Source organism: Rhinolophus ferrumequinum, chromosome 4, assembly GCF_004115265.2.
Source record: "Rhinolophus ferrumequinum isolate MPI-CBG mRhiFer1 chromosome 4, mRhiFer1_v1.p, whole genome shotgun sequence".
In the NCBI taxonomy this organism is placed as follows: Eukaryota; Metazoa; Chordata; class Mammalia; order Chiroptera; family Rhinolophidae; genus Rhinolophus; species Rhinolophus ferrumequinum.
This window is the reverse complement of record NC_046287.1, coordinates 88,161,463-88,186,117: the sequence shown is the minus strand read 5'-3', so window position 1 is coordinate 88,186,117 and position 24,655 is coordinate 88,161,463. Positions and strand designations below refer to the sequence as shown.

At 36.3% G+C, this 24,655-nt stretch overlaps 1 protein-coding gene and 1 pseudogene across 2 annotated transcripts in view; one reads left to right on the top strand and one right to left on the bottom strand.

The window, feature by feature from the left end:
* The window catches only part of CAB39L (calcium binding protein 39 like), a 131,613-nt gene that overhangs the window by 91,107 nt on the left and 15,851 nt on the right, over positions 1–24,655 (bottom strand). The window contains exon 2 of one of the 2 annotated variants that reach the window (XM_033105193.1): positions 21,024–21,099. The gene's annotated coding sequence lies outside the window, so the exon portion shown is untranslated. The remainder of the gene's footprint in view (positions 1–21,023; positions 21,100–24,655) is intronic. The other variant, XM_033105194.1, reaches the window with a different exon arrangement.
* LOC117021807 (60S ribosomal protein L37-like) lies at positions 5,570–5,858 on the top strand (annotated as a pseudogene).

Sequence of the window (24,655 nt, the reverse complement as noted above, 5' to 3'; positions counted from 1 at the left end):
TTAATTCTCACAAAGCAAAGGGAGGTGATCTTCAGAAGGGGTCTTCAGAGAACCACTTAGGACAAGGAAAGGGACCTTATAAGAATTCATATTCCCTTAACATCGTAAAGACATAGGCTGATAGAGAAACCAAAGCCAGGCTGAGCGCACAAGGACATTTCGCAGTATATAGCAAAGCATAAATCAGGCAGAGGACTCCATGCCCGTCCTCTGGGAAACTGGTAACATTGGCTCTGATCCAGGTAGCATGGCTCAGCTGCCCTGAGTAGAACACTGGCTGAGAGGTTAGAGTCTTAGTAGCATGTGACATACAGCAAGTAGACAAGAGCACAGTTAGGATTATAAGAGGTTAAGGATGAAGTAATGGAGGTGCCAGCACGTATTACTGTTTCCAAGTGCTTGATAAGGAATGGAAGGAGAGCTTGAAGGCCTCATGAAAGGGGGTTTTGTTTGCTTTTTTTTTTTTTTTAACTTAGAACTCACAGTAGATTGAGTGGGACAGATATAAGGAAGATGCAAGATGAGAATATGAGAAGGGGATACCTAATGGGGCAAGATTCTTGCCCACAATGAAGGAAGGGATCAAGAACACAAGTGGAAAGTTTAACCTCCAAGAATAAAGATACGTATTTTTCTAAAGTGAGAAGGAAAGGAAAGTGTGAGTAAAGTGACAGTCCAGGTATAGAGGAATGAAGTTAGGAAGTACATGACTGCTACAATTTTTTCAGAAAAGAAGGACTCATGGTCATCTAAAGAGAATGAGGGTGGAGTAACAGTGTACATTTGAGCAGAGTGAAACTGATCTTATTTAAAAAAAAAACCCATATAAATATAGTAAGAAAAATAAAGGTGATATGGGAGAGCTCCCTCACTACAAAAGTTTTAAGCCTCCCTTATAGAAATTTTAAGTCTCCTTTTCCCTAGTTTCTTAGCTCCTTAGCCCCGGCCTTTGATTACTCTCTTAATCAGTTTCTGAACCCTAGACTACAGATTGCTGTAGCCTGAATCACAGGATGTTTCTCACCCCTGCCTCAGATAACTACTTAAAAGCCGGTGACTTCCCAACATCCCCCACGCCATTCCGGACCTAACTCTTGGCCATCCCACAAACCAAATAGGTTTTAACATTCCCCCAGTATACTTGTTGATTGTAATCACTGAAGCCTAGTGTTCTTTCCAACCCATTCTGGCCCAGTTCTGGGACAACTGACACCACCTGAATGACTGGTCGAATGGGCACAGGCTCATTAGAGCTAACGGATTTATTAATTAAAATCTATTTTTCTTCATTTAGAGTCCTTGGGGATACAGATGATTCCCCACCAAGATTACCAGTCACAACCAGAGAAGCCAGGAGAGTCTTCAGGCAGATCTCGAGACCCCTTCCTCTCATCAAAGATCAGATAGGGCAAGAGTTCTGTGAATCCCCCAATAGGTAGGGACAGCTCTACGGCCCTGCCCAGCAGGAAGCAGATACAGAAGAACAGACCTCCTGTCCCTCAACTTCCCATAGAGATTTTATGGGGATCACATCTCTCAAGGGAAAAACAAGGCAGGCACTTAGAGAAAGACAATTGGGTCTCTGCATTACCACCCAGAAGACCTCCCGTCTCTGTCTGAAACTTTCCCTTTCCATTGTAAACAAATGAGTACAAGATACCCAACTAGATCAAACCAGCCACTCACACCTGCACCGTTTTAAAAAGATGAGGTAATAGCTTCTTGTCAATCACAGAGGAACAGCACATTTCAGAGAAAAAGATAAAAACCACCAAGGCCTCGTTAGTCGGAGCCCTTGAGCCATTCTCTCCTGCTGGGGTCCCTTTCTATTTCTTTGAAGTGTACTGTCTCTTCTAATAAACTACTCTTTCACCACTTTATTTCTGTGTCTCATTCAATTCTTTGCTCGAGACCCCAAGAACCTGGACATCACGCCAAGAAGGACTCACTCTCCGGTAACAAAGGCTATACAACTCATGTGCACCAAATTTTAATAGTTACAGTTCTACTTCTTTCCAAACAATGTAACAATTCTAAATGAAATATATGCTATGGTTTTACTCCAACTTCCCAAATTAAGGAATAACAGAGGGTGAAATAAGAAATGGAATCCTGAGATACAATATATAACTAGCATCATAACCAACAAAAATGGGCTTAGTGGTATAACCACAGTCAAATGGTAATAATTCTCATATTTTCCTGCCCTTCTATGCTGGGTCTATTTTGTTTTCTTTCCACAGTTGATGATTTTATGAAATGTCCTTGCTTGAATCAGTTAAGAACACAACATACCTTTTAATAAAAGAACAACTCCTATCCTATTGATAAACTTTCACTTTTCAACAAATTATTGAAATCAGAACTGTACAAAAATTTTGTCAGAAAATCATAGTATTAGTGCTATAAATCTTTAAAAGTACAATTCTTGAGTTGCTGCTCTGGAGCCAAGAAGAAAAACAGGATCTAAAAAGAACACAGAAAGGACGAAGAAAGAAGTAGTCTGAGTTAAGGGACAGAAAATTTTGAGTTATAACATAAATTACTTGGTTTAAAATGTCAAAAGGAAACTAATCTCAAAGTATGTCTTTCTATGTAGTTATAAAGCTTGTTAATAATGAAAAGTACTTTTAGACAAAATATTTAATTTTCAGATTCAAACAAAGCCACTTATGGCAAACAAACACAGCATTTATAATAAAACATATTCAGATAACTTATTGAATGAAAAAAATCTCTATAGAATTAGTTCAGTAACTATAGTTGGATTCCATTATCTTTATAAAACACATTTTACTGTAACTCTGAAGATTCATAAAACATGATCTAGAGTAGGAGATATGATTATAATCTATTAATAAGTATTAATCATAGAAAATATCTTTTAAAAATGCACAGAATGGTATCTTGTTTACAAATAAAATACAAACTAGTGTACTTTTCTTGCTATATTGGTTCTTTTAAAATATATCTTTTTGAATTTTGACTTCAAAAGAAATGGTCATTGTAAAAAACAAAACTTTTTATTTTATATGCTTCTCTATTGCTTAAAAATCTCCTGACTTCTTCTTCTCTAATTATACTTCCCAAAGTTGTCCACTGTTAACAGTTTAGTTCTATTTTTCCAGACATTTTTTTCCAGGCATACACGGATATATGAGAGTTTGCTTAAATATACACACAATTTAAAAAATGGGATCATACCACACATGCTGTGTTGTAAATTATGTTTGTTTCTAAAAAATAGATCTTGATTTTTTTACATGCCAGATTGAGTAGACAGACCTCATTCTTTTTAAAGAGGCACATTAGTATTCCTTAATATTGGTTTACCACAATTTATTTAACCATTTCTCTATATGTAGACATTCAGGTTGCTTCTGCTTCTTTTTTTCCTTATTTTACAATCTATCTTTAACTTATTTACGGATAACATAAGCATAAATTAAGATTAAAAATCATACTAGTTTTCCTTTGAAAGAAGCTATAAAATGATCATCCAATAGTAATGAAGTTTTTTCATTTTAAGTATTTTGGCTTTTCCTAGTTGATAAATGTATGCAAAAGTTGTCATTGGTTTCAAAACAATGTTATCAATATTTCTGAAGACTTACACTGATTTTCAAATTAACCACACATTGTAGCCTAATTCTCCACTATTGGTCAATTATATTTTAACAACTCTTTATTGATATTTTTACAAACTACTGTAGTACTAGGTTCTCTAAGAAATTTGAAAGAAGTCTGTGACAAAGAACCTGCCTTCAAGGAACTTACAACTTTTGGGAAAAGAACTTAGTTATCGATATGAGAAAATTGCACCAGAATATAAAGATTGAACAAAGTATAAACGGAAGAAGAAATAATCAACATACAGGGAAACATAAGGGAAAAGTTTTTCAGATGGAGTGGGCAGGGAGGATTGTTGGTTTCTAAGGTACATACATTTGTTGTCAGAGGAAGAAACCTGTGGAGAGGTAAAATCAAAATATCCTAATGAGAACAGAAGTCAGTGGTAAAAGAAAGAATGAAGATAATGGTAATACACTTAGAGATATCCCCTAGATTGTAGAAGCAACCCAGATGATAGCTGTTGCCGATACACTTGGCCAAACATGTTTTGGTTCCACATCAACCTACACTCAGCACTCTGCCTCTTCACTGGCTTCTGTAAGAAATCCAGCTATATCGGTGATTTCCGAATTTCCATAATTTTTTATTCGTGGGGCATGGTGAGAGTCACATTATACAACAAATAGCATTTCACTTGGAAAGTCCCATCTAACATCTCTCCACAGTTCCTATTCCCTTCCTGCTGGATGTTTCCTGTGCCTTTCAAATTTTTCTTCTCCTTATTTCTGTCCCAGCTTCTATTTCTAAATCTGTATACCTAACTCATCTTGAACCTCAACAAAACAGAATCCTTCCCAATGGACACATCTCCTTAAAAAGCAATTTAACAATCATATTCTGATATTTGAACAAGCCCTTCTGGACTCAACATTCATCACAAATCAGTAATCGAGGTGATTCTTTCAAACAAATTCAGCATTTTCTACAAAAACCATTCTTGTGCCAACTACTAAAAGATTGACAATTTCTCCATTTCAATACAGAATCAAGAATGTAGGTAAAAGGTTTTACCTTAGTAAAAGAAGCATAACTATGAGAAGAAACAGAATCAATCTACCAAAGAAATAGAACGATTTTATAAAACATAAAACACCACTTGCAAGAATGTGGTGAGACAGAATCTCACATACTGCTGAGTAGACTAAAACTGCTAGGAATCTTTCTAGAAAACAATTTACCAGAATATTCATGCTTTTTAATATACTAATTCTACTAACACCAAGTTATCCTGAGAAAATATCAGAAATACGAGTATGGTCAGAGACTCAATGATGTTATCGTAATGTTATTTATAGTAGGAAAGCCTGGAATATCTACACAAAATAAATAGTTGAATAAATTATGCTGTGCTACCGTCTTATAATAGAATATTATAGAGCTATCAAAATAATATTTTTATTTTTACTTTTTTATTTTTTGCAAAATTTACAAGGTTTTATTAAGTGCCAGACATATGCATTATATCTCACACACATTGATATTTATATTTGAACCCAAAATTTGTTTTATTAAAAATTTCTCCCCCAAAGCTCTAATGTAGTTTTTAGTTGCTCCTCCAGGTAGAACAATTAAGATTTTAATGCTTCTTTAAGTATATAAATGTTGAACAACTATGGTGTACACCTGAAACTGATACAATGTTGTATGTTAGCTATATTTTTTAGTAAAAATCTTTAAAAAAAGATTTAATGGAGAAATCCATTTCAAAATAGTATTTTAAACACCATATATTTGTATAAGAAAATTAATGTTAAATAAAACTCAATAGAACTAATATACATATTTCAGATTCATTTTTAAATCATGTGCATACATATATGTGTATATATATATACATATACACACATATATATACACACACAAACACATACACACACACCCATTTGTGTATGTGTGTGTACATAAACACATACATTTATGTAGATAAAATTAGAAGATGAGAAAGGGAACATTATCACTTGGAAACTATTGCAATAAAACACACACGTTGCTCCACCATTGTGGCTCTAAGGCCTGCCACCTTCAGAAGTCAACCTGTGGCAAATGTGGCTACCCTGCCAAGAACAAGAGAGAGCACTGGAGTGCCACAGCTAAAAGATAAAATACCACTGGGAGTAATTGAATGAGCACCTAAAAATTGTATACCGCAGACTCAGGCATAGATTCCCTGAAGAACAGCACCGAAACCCAAGAGGGCAGCTGTATCAGCACCCAGTTCATCTTAAGGGTTTCAACGATTAGTCACTCAATAAATGTTCTCATTGAAAAAGAAAAAAAAATCAAATTTTCTACCACAGCATTTGTAAGAGAAAAAAAAATTCTTTTTTAAGCAACAGCTGTATTTCTCTATAAATAGGCATTTTTTAAAAATGTGGGCTCTGATATGGCTATAATGTACACACTCTACACTATTTTATCATATATATATTGGGAAAGTCTGCAGACTTCTGTTTCCATATGATCCCATGTTGAAAAAGTTATGAGTGCAAAGGAAAGGAAGAGGTTTGCTGTTGCTCCGATATTTACTTCACAGCTGACAACTTAATGACACTAGAATGTAAGCTCTGTGAAAGCAGGGTCCTTTTGTGTATGCTTTATCTTCAGCATATAGTAGGCACTCAACAAATATTTGTAAATAAATCTCCAATCAATTTTTTAAAAATTATAAATCATTTTCCTGTTCTGCTACTACATTCTTTGTCTTGAATCAAAAGGAAAGACACAGAGGAAGTGCAGGCTTTTAAGTGATGAAAGGGTGAACTCATTAAAAACATAATCAGTTGGTGTTTTTTTTTCCCTGCACCTACAAAGGGAATAATGCTTTCTATATAAAAAAAAAGTTCACCTTAGGCTTACTCTGAGGTGTTCTTTAGCACTAGCTTTCCTCATAACCAAAGAGCATTTATGCTGAACCCTGTCTTCTGGAAGGCCCTGCTTTCACCCCGGCTGTCTCACTGTTCATGGATGGGTTGATGCTTCGAACCTGGGTTTTAGTGAGGACAGAACATGCCACTCCGTTACTGGGTTCAGAACAATTAGAGACTGGTGCCTTAAGATTCCAAGTGAGAAGAGCTGTGGCCCGTCTAGAGGAGGTGCTTTCAAACTTTAACCATGACTCACAATAAAAAATACACCTGACATGAAAACCCGAGTAACAAACTAACATATACACAATTATCGTAAAAGTTTCACAAAACATTTGCTCTTATCACATGCAATTCACTCTAGCCAAAGGACCATGAAAGGATTAAGACAGAAAACTTTTAGAGAACAAAAGTCTGCTCTACTCCAGACAAACACAAAAAGTGAGACCCTATTCCACCCCCACCAAGGAAGACCAAATGGAAGGCCTAGACTTCCATCCCTGACTAGCTACAGTGAGTTACCCCACATCTCCCCCTAAACCAGGAACAAGCAGAAGTTGGGACATTCATCCCCCTTGAGCATTAGCCAATACCCACATCTTCTGTGCCTGTGGAGACCATCTGGGGAGCCTGTACTTCCACTATACCTATCAGTCAGTCACCAAATGTCCCTCCCCCTCTTGGAGGGAATGTACCAGAAGAGGACTTGGAGAGTCAGGACTCTTACCACCACTCAGCAGAACCAAGGAAGCCCCTCCACATGTTGTCAGTGGAGGTCACATGGGAGCAGTAATGAGGCACTTCTCTACTTCCCAGCCAGGGTGGTATCAGCAGAGGCCGAGCAGAGAGACTGAACTCGCTCCCCTGCCCTGCAGTAACAAGGAGACCCTCATCCCAGGGTGTCAACAAAGGACAAGTGGAGAACCTGGATTTCCAATCCCACCTGGTGGTAATAAGGCAGTACCCCTCTTTACTCAGGGAGCAGTGTCAGAAGAGGCCTGCTAAAAAACAGATTTAAATAAGATCTAGAGTATTAAACATAATGTCTAGGTTTCAGTCAAAAATCACTATCAAGAACCAATAAGATCTCAAACTGAATGACTAAAGATAATTAACAGATACCAGCACCTAGATAACACAGATGTTTGAATTATCTTAATAGGAATTTAAAACAGCATTCATGAAAATACTTCAATGAGCAATTACAAATACGCTTGAAACAAATGAAAACATAGAAAGTTTCAGCAAAGGAACAGAAGTATAAAGATCCAAATGGAAATTACAATAACCATCATAAAAAAGTACAATAACCATCATAAAAAGCCCAGTGGATGAGCTAGTAGCAGAATGTGAGAGATGGAGTAAAGAATCAATGATCTTGAATACAGTACAATAGAAATTGCCCAATCTGAACAGAGAGAAAATAGGCTGGAAAAAAAATGAATGCAGATTTGAGGTCATGTGGGACTGTAACAAAAGATCTAACGCTTGCGCCATCAGAATCCCAGCAAGATAGGAGAGAGTGGAGCTGATAAAGTATCTGAAAAAATAACAGCCAAAAATTTCCCAAATTTGGCAGAAAACATAGACCCATATATTCAAAAAGTTGAGCCAACCCCAAACAGCATAAACCCAAAGAAATCCATACCAAGATATACAATAGTCACATGTCTGAAAACTAAAGAAAAAATCTTGAAAGTAGCCAAAGAAAAATAAGATTAATTACAATCAAAAACCAATTCACATGACCGTACATTTCTCATCAGAAAATGTGGAGACCAAAAGATCTACTATCGATGAGGCCATACTAATATAAATGATTGAATAACAGCTAAGTAGGAGAGAAGAGACAAATCTCTAGTGCAGAAGAATTCCCCAAAATTAGCAGGTGAAACACCACTCCCCACTCCTTAAGTGTGAATTGTACACAGTGACTTCCCTCCAAAGAGTACAGGATGCAAAGGGCGTCGGTGGTAACTTGATAGTGGAGAAACCTGACAAGCACTACCCCACCCAGGTGATCGCAGTCAACACGAACAGTGTAAGTCACATTGAGAGTATGTGATGAAAACGGCAATTTACCTTTGATCTTCCTCCTCAAAACACATGCCAGTCTACTCTAGAGAAAAACATTAACCGAATCCAAACTGAGGAACATTCTACAAAATACCTGCCCAGTACTCCTGAAAACTGTCCAAGTCATCAAAAACAAGAAAAGCCTGAGAAACTGCCACATCCAAGAAGAGGCTAAGGAAACATGAAAAGTAAATGTAATGTGGTATCCTGGAACAGAAAAAGCACTTTAGGTAAAAACCCAGAAAATATGAATAAAGTATGGACTTTAGTTAATAATAACAAATCAATATTGGTTCATTAATTGTAACAGTTAATAAACTTGTTGCAGGATATATAAAAACCCTTTGTACTATCTTTGCAATTTTTCTGTAAATATTGTGGACGAGAAAGGAGCTCTACAGAAAAATAACCTCACAGGGTGATCTGATCACAAATTCCTAACTGGACAGGTCATGATGGGTAGTCACGCCCCAGGCACATAACTTTTTATCTTCGCCGTAAGCAAACCATATCCACTGTTTCTGTTCATGTAAATTAACACACCGTTGAAATGCCTTCTTCAAAGTAACCACCCTCAAGAGAGCACATAATTTTAATCCTGCAGTCAAATCCCTCCCTTGCTTTCTCCCACCTTCGTGTAATCTTCTTTACATTCCCTTCTTAATTTCAAATGCATAAAAGAAACTGCAAATTGCCATTCTCTAAAGCATCTCAAGATCTTGCTTCCAGGAGAATTCTGTTTGAACCCAACAGAATTGAACCATTTTTACCAAAATTCTCTATGGGTTTGGACATTCTTACATCAACAATCTAAAACTGTTTTTAAAAATAAAGTTTATTGACTTCCAGTCAAGATGGCAGACTAGGTAAATGCTGTGCTTGCCTCTTCCCACAACCACATCAAAATTACAACTGAGTTATGGAACCACTCTTGAGAATCACCTGAAGACTACCTGACTACTATAACTAAGGATATAAAAAAGAAGCCACAACAAGAATGGTAGGAGAGGCAGAGATGTGAAACAGGCTGGTACCACACCTACATGTGGAGATTAGAAATTGGGAGGGACGTCTCCCAATTTGCAGAGGTCTCTCCTGAGGAGTGAGGGGTCCCAGCCTAACACCAGGCACCCCAGCCCAAAGAAGCAGTGCAGGTAAGACGAGTCCCCACAACAGCTGGCTGTGAAAATCAGCAGGGCCTCCATCTAGGTGAGACAGAGGGCTGCTAGAGATCCAGAGGTCCTCGTAAAGGGCTCGCACATGGACTTACTTGCTGACAGACACACTCGCTTTGAGCTCCAGCCCTAAGGTAACAGCTTGAAAAGCACCGGAGACATGCGGGGAGGAACCAAATTGTCTGGCCGCAGGGTGAGGGCTGGACGGGTAGCTCTGTGCTGTACTAAAGTGCCTGCAGGAACCATTGTTCCTTTGTTGAGCCCTCCTTTCACCCAAACTGCAGTTTCAGGCAAGCACCAAGTCTGAGTCTGCATTAACCAGGCTAACACTACTCTCGACCTACCCTGTTGATTGCGTGAGACCCCGTCTGAACCTCTTTCAGACAATAATCCACACAAGCTGCCAGCCTGGGTCCATGCTATGGACTTTCCTAAAATCTCTCAAATGATCACAAATCCCAAACAAGCAGTGGCTGGCTTTGGCATGTCCTGTACCTCTTGCTAAGTGGCTCCAAAACTGGTGCTAGTGTCAGCCGGCCTTGGCTCATAACCACTCTCAGGTACCCTAAAGCCCAGAAAAGGCAGCTACCAACCATAGATCACTTTTTAGCTCTTACCATGTGGCCCCGGGCCAGACATAGACAGCAGCTGACCTTGGCCTGCACCAGAACCCCTCCAAACAGGCCCCAGAACCAACACACCTGGTGGTCAGATTCAGACCAACACCAGAGCACCACCCAATTAGTGCCACAAATGACACACACAAAGAGTGGACTCAACAGGCACCAGATCCCCACTAAAGCAAATCCCGTTCAACACACTCAGTCCCACCCAACAGCTTGTCTGCTACAGTCCCAGCCAGGCCTCACAGCTGTCAGCCTGAGTGTCAGTCCCAACCATTGACATGCGAACAGCAAGCAAGGCTCCACTACAACAGCAGAGCACACACAATCCACATAAAGGACATCCCTGGATCTCAGGTGACCAGGGAGACTACGCCAATGGGCCCCCCAGGACACCTACTACATAAGGCCACTCTACCAAGACTGGGAGACATAGCAGATCTACCTAATACATAAAAACAAACACAGCCAGAATGAGAAAACAAAGAAACATGTCCTAAATGAAAGAACAGGATAAAACTCCAGAAAAAGAACTAAACAAAATGGAGGCAATCAACCTACCAGATGCAGAGTTCTAAACACTGGTTATAAGGATGTACAATGAACTTAGGGGAGAAGTGAGAACTTCAACAAAGAGATAGGAAACATAGAAAAGGAGATAGAAACCTTTAAAAAGAACCAGTCAGAAATGAAGAACACAACAAGTGAAATGAAGAATACATTAGATGGCATCAACAGCAGATGAGATGAAGCGGAGGATCAAATCAATGATTTGGAAGACAAGGTAGCATAAAACACCCAATCAGAACAGTACAAAGAAAAAAAGAATTTAAAAAGTGAGGATAGTTTAGGAGACTTCTGGGAGAATATCAAGCATACCAACATTCACATCATAGGGGTACCAGAAAAAGAGAGAAAGCAAAGAATTAAAAACCTATTTGAAGAAATACTGATGGAAAACTTCTCTAATCTGGTGAAGGAAATAGACATACAAGCCCAAGAAGCTCAGAGTCCCAAACAAGATGAACCCAAACAGACCCATACCAAGACTCATCATAATTAAAATGCCAAAAGATAAAGACAAAGAGAGGATCCCAAAAGTAGTAACACAAAAATAGTTAGTTACTTACAAGGGAGCTCTCATAAGACTGTCAACTGATTTCTCAAGGGAAACTTTGCAGGCCAGAGGGATTGGCACAAAATATCCAAAGTGATCAAAAGCAAGGACCTACAACCAAGATTATTCTACCCCACAAGGCTATCATTTAGAAGGACAGAAAAAGAACTTCCAAGACAAGAAAAAGCTGAATTAGTTTATCACCACCAAACCAGTATTACAAGAAAGAAAAAAAATAAAAAAGGAAAAAATAATAAACAATATGAATAAGAAAATATCAAAAAGAAAAAATTCTCACTGACAAAGGCAAACGCATAATAAAAGCAGCAGATCAACAAACACTAAAACTAGATTAAAGGTTAAAAGGCAAAAGTAGGAATGTCATGTATAATTACACCAATAAATTAAAGGACACACACACAAACACACACACACACATACACACACACAAGAAGTAAAAAATAATGACAAAAATATAAACATGGAGGGGGTGAGTAAAAATGGTAGTGATTATATAAAGTGTTTGATCTTAAGGACCATCAACTTAAAATAGACTGCCATAAACATAGCTTGATATATATGAAGTATATGGTAACCACAGACACAAAACCTACAAGAGATATACAAGAATTGGAGAGAAAGGAATCCAAACACAACACTACAGGAAGTCATCAACATACAAGAGAAGAGAGCAAGAGAATAGGAAAGATACAGAGAACTATCAAAACAATCAGAAAATAATTAATAAAACGGCAATAACTACATACCTATCAACAACTGCTTTAAATGTAAATGGATTAAATGCTCCAATCAAAAGATGAACAGATAAAGAAGATGTGGTATATACACAATGGAATATTACTCAGCCATAAAAAAAGAATGAAGTCTCACCATTTGTGACAACATGGATGGACCTATTATGCTAAGTGAAATAGGTTGGACAGAGAAAGACAAATGCCATATGATTTCACTTATAAGTGGAATCTAAAAAACAAAATAAACGAACTAGCAAGATAGAAGCAAACTCACAGATACAAAGAATATAAACTGATAGTTACCAGATGTAGGGAGGGTTGAGGGGCTGGGTAACAAAGGTGAAGTGATTAAGAAGTACAAATTGGCAGTTACAAAATAATCATGGGGATGTAAAGTACAGCTTAAGGAATAGAGTCAATAAGACTGTAATTGGTAATAATTACACCTGGTATCAGGTGGGTGCATGACTTACCAGAGGGATCACTTTATAAGTTATATAAATGTCTAACCACTATGCTGTACACCTGAAACTAATATTATATTGAATGTCAATTGTAATTGAAAAATGAAAATTAATAAATAAAAGCGTTTAATACACAAAAAATTAATAAAGAAACCATTAAACATTTTAGAGGGCCCTTTATCTGACTGAAAAGTAACGATGAGAGGGTACCTTAGATATTTCTTAAATAATAACCAAAAATTTTGCAACTACATCCTCAGCATCATCCTTAGACCAAGTTTTACTGACAATGCCTTGGTTTTGATCTTCCCTAAGAAGCCATTTCCTAATTTCAGCATCAATGGCTCTTTGGAGAAGCTGGCAATGGTCAAAATATCCCAGCTCCTTTATGTTTAACAGACCTTTCTTTAGCATACTTGTTCCTCTCATATCTTACTATTAGCAGCAAGAATAAACCATGTGGCACTTTCATTTCTATAGTTGGAAATCTCCTTTGCTACATCACCCAGTTCATTATGTACATTTTCTAGTTTCTACATTACCGTATGTGACAGTGTTGCTAAAATTTTTGCTACTACTGTGTTTCCCCGAAAATAAGACCTAGCCAGACAACCAGCTCTAATGTGTCTTTTGTAGCAAAAATTAATATAAGACCCAGTCTTATATATTATAATTATATATTATGTCAATATATATTAACATATAATAATATATATAATATAATGTAAAATAATACAATATTATAATTATATGACTGCATCTTACATTATAGTAGAATAAGACCAGGTCTTATATTAATTTTTGCTACAAAAGGCACATTAGTTTAGAGCTGGTTGTCCGGCTAGGTCTTATTTTCGGGGAAACACAGTATGTTAAAAGGATCCCCTTTCCTAGAGTCTCCAAAAAGATTCTCCTCACTTTCCTTTAAGTTCTCACTGGCAACTTCTTTAAAGCTCATAATGCGTCTACTTTAGGCTTTCACTAACACTATCCTCAAATTTCATCTACCTTTCACCCACTGACAAGTTCCAAAGCCACACCCACATTAAAAAAGTATTTAAGACATCATACAACTTCTGGTACCAATATCTGTATTAGTTACCTATTGCATAACAATTATCCAAAATTTATAAACTTAAAACAATCATTTATTACCTCATACACTTTCTGAGTCAGGAATCCAAATAGTTGGCTAGATGGTTCTGGCTCAGATGCCAGCTTCAGGCAGCACTGAAGGTTTGAATGGGTCTGGAAGAACTGCTTCCAGGAGTCACATGGCTACTAGCTGGAGGCTTCAGTTCAGTTCGTTGCTACATGAGCGTCTCCATAGGGATGCTTACAATATGGCTAACTTACCCAGAGTAAAGGATCAGAAAGACAGAATGTGATAAAGATGGAAACTGCAATGTCTTTTATAACCTAATCTAAAAGTAATATCCTGCTTTTTCTACTGGTCACACAGATGAATCCTGGTACAATGTGGAAGAACACTGGACATGAATACCAGGACATAGGAGGAGTCATCTTGGAAGCTGGTTATTGCAGTGGGTTGGCAATTCCAGGCATCACATTCTCATTTAACAGCATCCAAATAAGGATGGAAGAAAATGGGTGAAGAAAGCAGGATTTTTTTCACATGCTCCTCTTTTATTAGGAAAAAACCCCCACATTGTTCTGAAATCCTCCAACAAACTTCTACATCTCATGGACTAAACAGGATAAAATGACCCCTAAGTGCAAAGGAGCCTAGTAAATAAGTATCGGGCATTTTCAACCTCAATCATGCAAAGAAGGTAAGAAGTAGGAGGCTTGGTATGACTTTTTACATAGACAATTAATGGCTGGCCAAAAGTTAAGTAAAAAGCATAAAAGATATACAAATTGGTGATTACAACTATAGTTTTTGAATATATATTCCTACATTCCAGAAATTAAATGGTTTTGCTCACAGATGTTTAAAAGGTTGTTTTTAAGTTAATACAAATTTAAACAAAAAATCCTAAATTAATAGTCATCATTATAATCTATGTAGCATTTATAATATTAAAGAAAGTTCATATATCTGTTCTTTACAAAAGCTTTGAAAGGGACACAAAGCAAATATTATTACAGTAGCTCCACTTTACAGATTAGAAACATGAAGGGAATATTATTATAGCAGCTTCAGTTAAGGAAATTAAAGGCTCAGAGAGGCTAAAAGGCTTGACCTAGATGACAACTTGTAAGTGGGATCACTGGGATTCAAACGCTATGGCATTTCTACTGACATCAGCTATTTTGGTTTTGTACAGTATTATATTTGAAACACTTGATTAATTATAATTTAAAACTTTGTAATTTCATCTTTTATACTTAAAAACCTCTCCTCATTAGAAAAGATTCTTTTGTGAAGTCACGTGTGCCACAAAAATATTTTTTGAATAGATGGGTTTATGAATAACTTAAATGCATTTTTGGTCAACTCCCACAAATCAAGAAATCACAAGAATTTTGGCATAAATATGGCTTTAAAAGTTATTTTTAATAACTATTTCTCTGACTACAAAAGGGAATTCTTTGCCTTCTATAAATCAAAGTAAGCTCTTTATTCAGACTTCTTTTTCATTTTCATTGTTATTCGTTAAATTCTATGTTCACAGTTGCTTCTGAACAATGCTAATTGTGCGCTCTTATAAAATGACATCCTCACAATTTCTCAAATATATTTTGAATATCTTGTCTTTTATTTCTTAACATTTCTTTCATGGTTACTTAGTGAATTAGATATAAATGGTATTTCTACAAGATTGCAACATCTTTGATTCAATTAAAAGGGATAGAAGAGAGCCTTGGACATTTAATTGGAAAAAAACATTTTTTACAAATTTTTCCTCCCCAAACTATTCCTGTTTCTATTGATACATATAGGGATAAAAATAATATCTCTAAATGCCCCTTGTGACTTTTTAGATATGGGTAGGTGATAATACTAAATAATCCATAAATTATTCATGTCAAATACATATAAAGAATTAAAAAATAAGCTCAAATAACAAAAATACTTTAAACAATATTTATTGATATTCATGTTATGCTGATCTGATGTTTAATTTAAACTTAGTTACAAAGGAGAAATGTGTACCTTTCTCATACTGTTAATTGATATGAAACAAGATAGATTTCTTTATGGTGTAGATATATGGAGACAAGATGAGTAAGATAATTCGAATAATGTGGAGTTACTATAAAAAATATGAATACTGTGAATTTAACTCTAAAATTTGCCATAGAAAATGAGTAGGCATGTACGGTAATACCCCCTTATCTGAAGGAGATACGTTCCAAGACTCCCAGTGGATGCCTGAAACTGTGGATAGTACTGAACCCTATATGTGCTGTTTTTACTATACATACATGCCTATGATAAAGTTTAAGTTATAAATTGGACATAGTAAGAGATTAATAACAATAACTAATAATAGAATAGAACAATATTATAATAGAATAGAACAATTAATACACTGTAATAAAAGTTACGTGAATGTGGTCTCTCTCACTCTCTCTCTCTCTCAGCAAAGTGGCACAAATTTCTTTTTCTTTCTTCACAACTTCACAGATAGATTCGTTCTTACCTTAGATCTTAGCAACCTCAGCATATGATGTTTTTTCTTTCCTTATTGAGAACTTTCACCTTTTCACTTAAAAGAAGCACTATACAGCTTCTCTTTGGCATGTCTGAATTGCGAACGTCACTACTCTTGCAATTTGGGGCCACTATTAAGTAAAATAAGTGTTACTTGAACACAAGCACTGCGATACCAGGACATCCCATGTAATAATGAAGACAGCGACTAAGTGACTGACGGGAAGATAGCTTATGCAACTTGGAGACAAAACTGAGGACGGTGAGAGATTTCATCATACTACTCTGAAGAGCATGCAATTTAAAATTTATAAAGCGTTTATTTCTGGAATTTTCCATTTAATATTTTCAGACCTCAGTTGACCATGGGTGATTGAAATCTTGGGAACTAATACTATGGGTAAGGGGGCGGGCTACTGTACATTACCTAAAAGACACAAAATGACTCCCAGACCCATAAAACTTGGCTATAACCCTACTGAAAATGTTAACATATCTATTTTAAAAGACAAACAGGTCATTCAGAAGAGGTACTGGTCAGCCACTGGAGCATATGGTGGGGTGAAAATGTTAAATTTGGCCAGGCCCATTCAAGTTCGTACACACTAGGAGAGTTGTCTGTCCCAGGGCCCAGTATATTCCTGGTACGAAGAAGAGACAAGTAAGCCATGTGCTGCATAATGATGTTTTGCTCAATGACGAACCACAACATATACGACAGTGGTTTTGTATGATTCTAATGGAGCTGAAAAGTTCCATAGCCTAGTAATGTCATAACCATCCTAATGTTGTAACGCAACACACTACCCAAATACTTCGAATGCATTACAATTGCCTACAATATTCAGTACAGGAATACGCTTTACAGGTTTGTAGCCTAGGAGGAGCTGTAGGGGAACAGAATTTGTCACCCCAAAATATATCTCTCTGGCATAAGAATGCTTTTAGGCTGGTTAATTTTAAGAAACAGCAAGCATTGGAGAAGTTACCAAAACCAAGTAGAAGTTATTCTTTGTAAAATACATTTATGTGTGTAAGGGAAATCTCATTTTATAAATAAGGGCTTCTTCCCTGCTCTACCAGAAAAGGCAGGATGACCTTATCTCTGGAAATTCTCAATGCAGAAGACAAGGACTAAAATTTGCATAACAACCTTATTTACCCTTGTTTGCTGTGCTTTTCCTGGTCACCTCCCATAACTGACTCCCCCAACATTTTTTGTCTTCAGCTGAAGATGCCATTTAAGGTAGTGGCTTCAACCACTTTGAGTTACTCAGTTTCCTGGGTCTCCGCCATGTACACAAGAAGTATATATCTCATTAAGCTTTGTTTGTTTTTCTCCTGTTAATCTGTCTTTTAATACAGGAATGTCTCAGCCAAGAACTCAGAAGGGTAGAGGAAAAATTATTTTTCTTCCCCCACAGAGCAACAGGCTATACCATGTAGCCTGGGTGTGTATGTAGTAGGCTACACCATCTAAGTTCATGTAAATACAAGCTACGAGGTTCGCACAACAATGAAATTGCCTAATGACGTTTCTCAGAATGTATCTGCATAGTTTAGCGGTGCATAACTGCAAAGAGATGGCTGCCTAAGGCTATTTGCCTGATGTTATTAAAATCTGAATTTTAATAATTACTGCTTCCAATATTTACAATGTCATATCTGCTCCTTTCATATTTTCATAGAAATCTTTGCTGCATCTGCCACATTTCATATGCATTCTGTCACTATAAGTTAGTTACATTTTCTAGAAGTTTTATAAGTGGAATCAAATAGTATGTATTCTTTTTTTGTCTGGCTTAATTTATATAGCATAATTGTTCAACCACTTTCATTAATCCACTGAGATTTATCCACTTTGTTACAGAACTGTTGAGTAGTATTCCATGGTATAGATATACCATCATTTGGTTATTCATTTTCCTGTGATAACCACTTTGAAAAAGTCTGGCAGCTTCTTAAAAAGTCAAACCTCCACCTACCGTATGATATAACTATTCCACTCCGAGCTATTTATCCAAGAGAAAAGAAAGCCTTAGGCCCATATAAAAACTTACACATGAATATTCATAGTATCTTTACCTGTATTAGCAAAAAACTGGAAACAACCTCTTTCTATCCATATGTGAATGGATAAATGTATGAGGTATACCTATAAAATGACATTATTATTCAGCAATAAAAAGGAATAAACAATTGATATACACAACGACATGGATGAATCTCAAAATAACTAAGCTGATAAAAGAGGAAAAAAAGTAAGTACTTATTTCTTTCCTTCTATTGTATATTCCCCTCACATGATTATTTTCTTTTTCTGGTTTAAGAAAAACAATTTATTTGTCTTCTTTTAGTGATTCCATTTGAAATATGTCTACCTTCAGTTCACACAGTACATGGAGTTTAGAATACTGAAATTCCAACCAACCTGATAGCTTACATGCCATGCAGGCCAGTACAGTATTGTGGTTCTACTTTGTTTGTTGACCACAAATTTGACATTATTATTACTGTTCCCTTCTACCAATGTTGGCTTAGATTTATTCATGTTTTCTTCACTCCCTATTTGTTCTTTCATTTCATATCTTTGTTTTAGTACCATTTTCTTTCTTCTAGAAGTATACCATTGTAGACCCTGAGAAGCAAGATACCTACTGAGAAGGCCTCCTGGTGCTAACTGAGCTCAAATTAAAAAAAACAAAACAAAAAAACCTAGCAGTAATTTCTACACAGGGGCCTTTCCCACAAACTGCACTTCAGGGAGAAGCTTGTACTGACCTGCCTGCCTCCTGCACTGACCTGTCTGCCTGCACTGTGTTCCTGCCACTTGAGCTAGCTCTTATGAAGGAGTTCCTGGGCATCTATTTCAACCCAAAGGACTGAGGCTTATCCCTGTCTAATCAGAGCTGCACAGCTATCTCTCCCATCAACATCTTCACTGATCAATCAGGACAGTGCCCTTTTGGACCAATTAAACTGTGAGGATTTGGACAGACCAATGAGAGACCATGGATGGGGACTTCTGTCTATATAAGTCAGCTCCCCTCTGGCTGGGTGAGCATACTTTTCCTTTCCACTGAAGACAGAAGACTGCGTTCCCCCTGCTATAGCTGAAACACTCCGGGGTAGAGTGGGGCAGACCAGTGCAGAACAGATCTGTTTAGCCAGAGAGGGACCTTGCCCCAGGGCCGCCTTGCCCCAGGGCCACCTCACTGCCTTGCTTCATAATTGAGCGGTAACACTAGGTTCCACAGGCACGATTGAGCTGTTTGCACTGAATAAAGTTCTTCACTGCACCTCAAACTGGGGATTCCTGTTGGCGTTGAATTGGCACCAACCATCAGTGGACACCATTTAGAACAGTATTTTTTAAAATGTGGGTTGTGACCTACTGGTTACTCTGCACTTGGCATTCTGCAGCTTGACAACAGTAAAATGAGTGTTTCTTGTTATTTACCCTGCTTAGTAGTCACTGGACTCCTTAAATGTGAGGATTTGTGTTTTTCATCAATTCTGGAAAATTTTTAATGGCAACTACGGATATTGCCTCATTCCTATTCCATGCTTTCTTTCTGGAACTCTGATTGGATCATCTCATAATCTCTTTTATTATTTTCTATATCTTTTTTCTCTGTGTATGGCCTTCTATGTATTTTCTATTTTTAACTGTGCCTCACATGCTGGCTTAACATACCATTTCATTTTTAAGTTCTATAATTATATTTTCATTTCTGATATTCTATTAGGTTCTTATTTGAATGTGCCCAGTCACTTCTATAGTCTATTACTCTTTATTTATATTTTAAAATCCCTTTTTTAATTTATTAAACATGTTAAACATTTATTTTATGTATGGGATAATTCTAATAGGTAAAATCTCTGTAGATCTGTTTTAGTTGTTTTTGGTTTCTGCTGACTCTTGCTCAAAAATGTTTTGATTTGTTTTCCGTTATGTTTTATGATTTTTATATGTATACGAGCTTATTTGTTAGAATTTTAATTATGATTATTTGATAATGGGATGATAACTCCCTCCATGGAGGATTTGTGATTGTTTCTGCCAGGTACCAAAAAACATTACAGACCCAAGTCCATTTTAAATTAAAACTCTCTATTTGTGGAGTTTTAGGGACCATGAAAATAGTGTATTTTAAATCCAAGTGAATGTGAGCTGGCAATCAGGACTTATTAAGGGAGTTTTTAACTCTACCCAGAGCTATACACTTCTCCAAAATGGTCTCTGATCAGGCCCCCTACACTTTGCAGAAGTCAAGGAATTTTCCCCAGTCCCCTTTCCTCTCCCTGCACAAGTTTCTCTGGCAGCACAAATCCATGGACGCTCCCAAAGTATTCAGTGACTTTAGCACTTGCTGACCTCATAGAATGTACTTGTTTTGTTTCTAGCCCCAGAAAGTTTCCCTTCTTTTTCTTTTATTTTTATAAGTTCATCACTCATTTTAAAGGGATTTCTTTCTTTTGAATACTGAATCTAATATTTTACATATTTGGTGGATCTGGAGTCTATCATATTGCCAGAAATGGAAGTCTATTTAATACTTCTGCTATTACTTTGTAAAATTTAAATCAGGTATTGCATTTATTACTGATAAATTTTATTTTAGTGTGTTACTGTGGTCTGCAAGTCTGTCAAAAACACTTACCATCTTGATTGAGTTATTATATTAGCTTACCTCAGAAGTTGTGTATCATCTGCAAATTTGTTTCAACTTTCTCAGCCTTCACCAAAGTCAATGATCAAGCCAGCTTCTGAGGAAAAAGAAAGGCTTCAAAGTTAATTTTGAAAATTCAACATATTTTCTTATGGTTATCAGGTATATAGAATTCTAAATTAAATTTCCATCATAATTATATACAGATAAATCAAATTAAAATAGGAAAATCCCCCTACCCTAACTACTTCAAGTGATAGATCTTTTAAAAAGTAGTATTGAACTGAATGAAAATATTTTGTCATCAGGGGAAACCAGCAGAAGTGTAAAGGTCTGGCTTGGCTGACGGAAACTAGCACAGGGGTGTCCAAACTCTTTTCAATGTTTTTTACCAAGGGCCATATGCAGTAAAATACATTAACAGTTGGGCCACTCACTCGAGGTGAAGTATGTACTGCCTCACCTGATTTATTTAAGTAAACTTAATTTGCTGCGGGCCAATTAACAATGGATTGCAGGCCGCAGTTGGCCCGAGGGCCGCAGTTTGGACACCCCTGCTCTAGCACCTCTGAAATCTCATCAGCCCTCATCTTCCACAGGTGGAAATACAACTTATTTAAACTAGTATCTTAAAGGCCAATGGTTACAAAAAGGCTGTGCAAAGCTTAGAAGAGCTTTGAAGTGTCACACAGGGAAACTTTGAAGGGTTTTGCTTTTAACAGCATGTTGAAAACTCATGGCCACTAGTTTTTTGTTTGTTTGTTTTCGGCTTTGTCATACTTTTAGTTCGCATCTTTTACTAATTTCAGTCATCAATGAAATTTTTGTAAAATTTGTATCTCCAACGTCAATATAACGATGTGTGTGCATGTGTGTGTTTATATTTTCCCATCAGAAATAAGAGAAAACGTACACTTCTCTCCTTTAATACATTGCTCTAGCATGAAGAACATATAAATCACTAACTTTGGATCTACATTTTTATTTTCTGAGTAGCAACTACTGGTTTAAATAGAACATTTAGCTCCTAATGTTCTTTCTTCTCAATTTTTGATACATATCCTGCAATAATGTAGTAGAAAAAGAACAGGCTTTGGAGTCACATAGGGCTGGTTTTAAATCTCAACCTCTCTGAACCTCTTAGGAAAATAATATCACGAGTTTCAAAGAGCCAAAGACGCGTATGCGAAGTCTGACAATTAAGTTCACAAACTTGTTGCAAAGATGTTGCTAACCTTTTTTGATATCAGAGGGATTATTCATTATGAATTTGGACGAACTGGACAAACAGTTAACTATTTGGAAGTTTACTATTTGGAAGTGCTAAAAAGTCTGCGTGAAAAAGTTAGACAACTTGAACTTTTCGCCAACAATTCATGGCTCTTGCATCACGACAGTGCACCAGCTCACACGGCACTGTCTATGAGGGAGTTTTTAGCCAGTAAACAAATAACTGCATTGGAACACCCACTCTAGTCACCTGATCTGGCCCCCAATGACTTCTTTCTTTACCCAAAGATAAAAGAAATATTGAAAGGAAGACATTTTGATGACATTCAGGACATCAAGGGTAATATGATGACAGCCATGATGGCCATTCCAGAAAGAGTTCCAAAATTGCTTTGAAGTGTGGACTAGGTGCTGGCATAGATGCATAGCTTCCTAAGGGGAGTACTTCGAAGGTGACCATAGTGATATTCAGCAATGAGGTATGTAGCACTTTTTCTAGGATGAGTTCACAAACTTAATTGTCTGATCTCGTATATGGCCTAGAACAGTTCTCGACATATAACGTGTACTCTATTATGTTAGCTGTCTTTCTGTGCAATTTTGTGCTTAATTTCCACTTTACTTAATCTGTTGAAGGACTTTCCAGACTAAATTTAAGTTGTAAGAAAGTTGATGTATCAAATAAAAAGTTGATAATCTTCTAAGGTTTTGTTCAACATTTTGCAAAACTTATTTTATCCAAAATATACATAAAATACTTTTAAAATAGCAATACAACAATAATAATACTGAATATACTCCATTAAGAAGGCACAATCCAAAATCTATGTTCTAACGTCACTAGAAATGTTCCTTTTCTTATGTGGTATATCACCAAAATGCTATATAGTTATGTAAATGTGTTTCAGTTCCTTTTTAGATTTTTCTTTTCTTTCTACATTTTATATAATTTTATTTTTGAACCTGTAAACATAAGCGTACATGATTCTAAGATTTAAACTATATAATCAGGTTATATTTAGAAAAATCTCTTTTCCATCACTGGCACCTTTTCCCTACATATAGATTACTCTGTTTACTGTTACGTGCCTTTGGGTTTTTTCCACTTAATAATATTCTGCATCTCATTGTATATTGGTACATGGAAACTTTCTACATCTCTTTATGACTTCTGGGGGAAAAGGTGACTTGAAAGAGACACCATCTACCTAGAGATTGTTCCATTGTTGCATATACTTTAATCAGTTCCCTATTAAGTCATTTTGATTGTTTCCAAGCTTTTGCTAATACGTAATGCTGTTGTAACTAATCTTATACAAATGCCCATTTATATTTTATGCCAGTGTCTTTAGAACAAATTCCTAGAAGTTATATGCTGGATTGAAGGATAAATGCATAGGCAATTTTGCTGGATATTGCCAAATTCTCTCCTGAGCTTTGTGTTTTTGTATCTCTATCAGCAATGCATCAAAGTGCCTGTTTCCCAGGATCTATAGAGTATGTATTATAACTTTGCATTTTGGTGAGAAGCTTAGTGTAACTTTTAGTTTAGCTTTTATTTGTATTTCTCTTTGTACGACTAAAGTTGAACATCTTTTGTATGTTTGTCATCTGCATATCTTTTTCTGTGAACTGTTTTCATCTCTATCACATTTTTCTACTGGGTTGTTGGTCATTTCCCTTGACCCTTAAGCAGTTTTGCTCTTTGTGGTATAAGTTTAAATATCTTTTCTCACATTGTCACTTTAACTTTGCTCATCGTGTAATTTTTTTTTTTTAATACAGTGGGATTTATCATGGTTTTTAGTTTTTTTCTGGGATTGAGTCATAGTTATAAAATCCTTGGCTTACAATTTCATAGCCTTTAAATTTGTACCAAAGCTGTTTTGATTTGTATTTTGCCGTTGAGAAGTTTGTTGCTAACTTCTTTCTGCCTGGAAACCCAGAGGAATTTTTCATTATCTTCAAAGACCAATAGTTTTACTGGGACATGACTCAGAGTTAACCATTCTAGATAAATTTTCCCAGTACACAATAAGCTTTCTCAATAAGTAGATTTAAGCCTTCTGTTATTTCCAGAATGTTTTCATGGATTGAAGTTTAAATATTAGCTCTATTATTGTTTTTCCTTCTTAGGAAAAACAATTGAAAATCTAATTTTACATATTGTCTATATCAATCACTTTTTCTCTCTTTTCACCTTTCTTCATTCAATTTTAATTCTTTTGGCTATCTTTATGTCTTTCCTCAATGTCCCTTATATTCAGTCAAATTTATTCTCCTTCAGTTACCTTGAATGTTAACTTCATTTTAAAAGATGGCTTTTCTTTTTCTTCATTTTATTTCCTGAGTTCAGTAAATTCCCTTTTCATATCTTCCACTTTTAGTACATTTGTTTTGGGGTTCTGAATTTCTATTTGAGA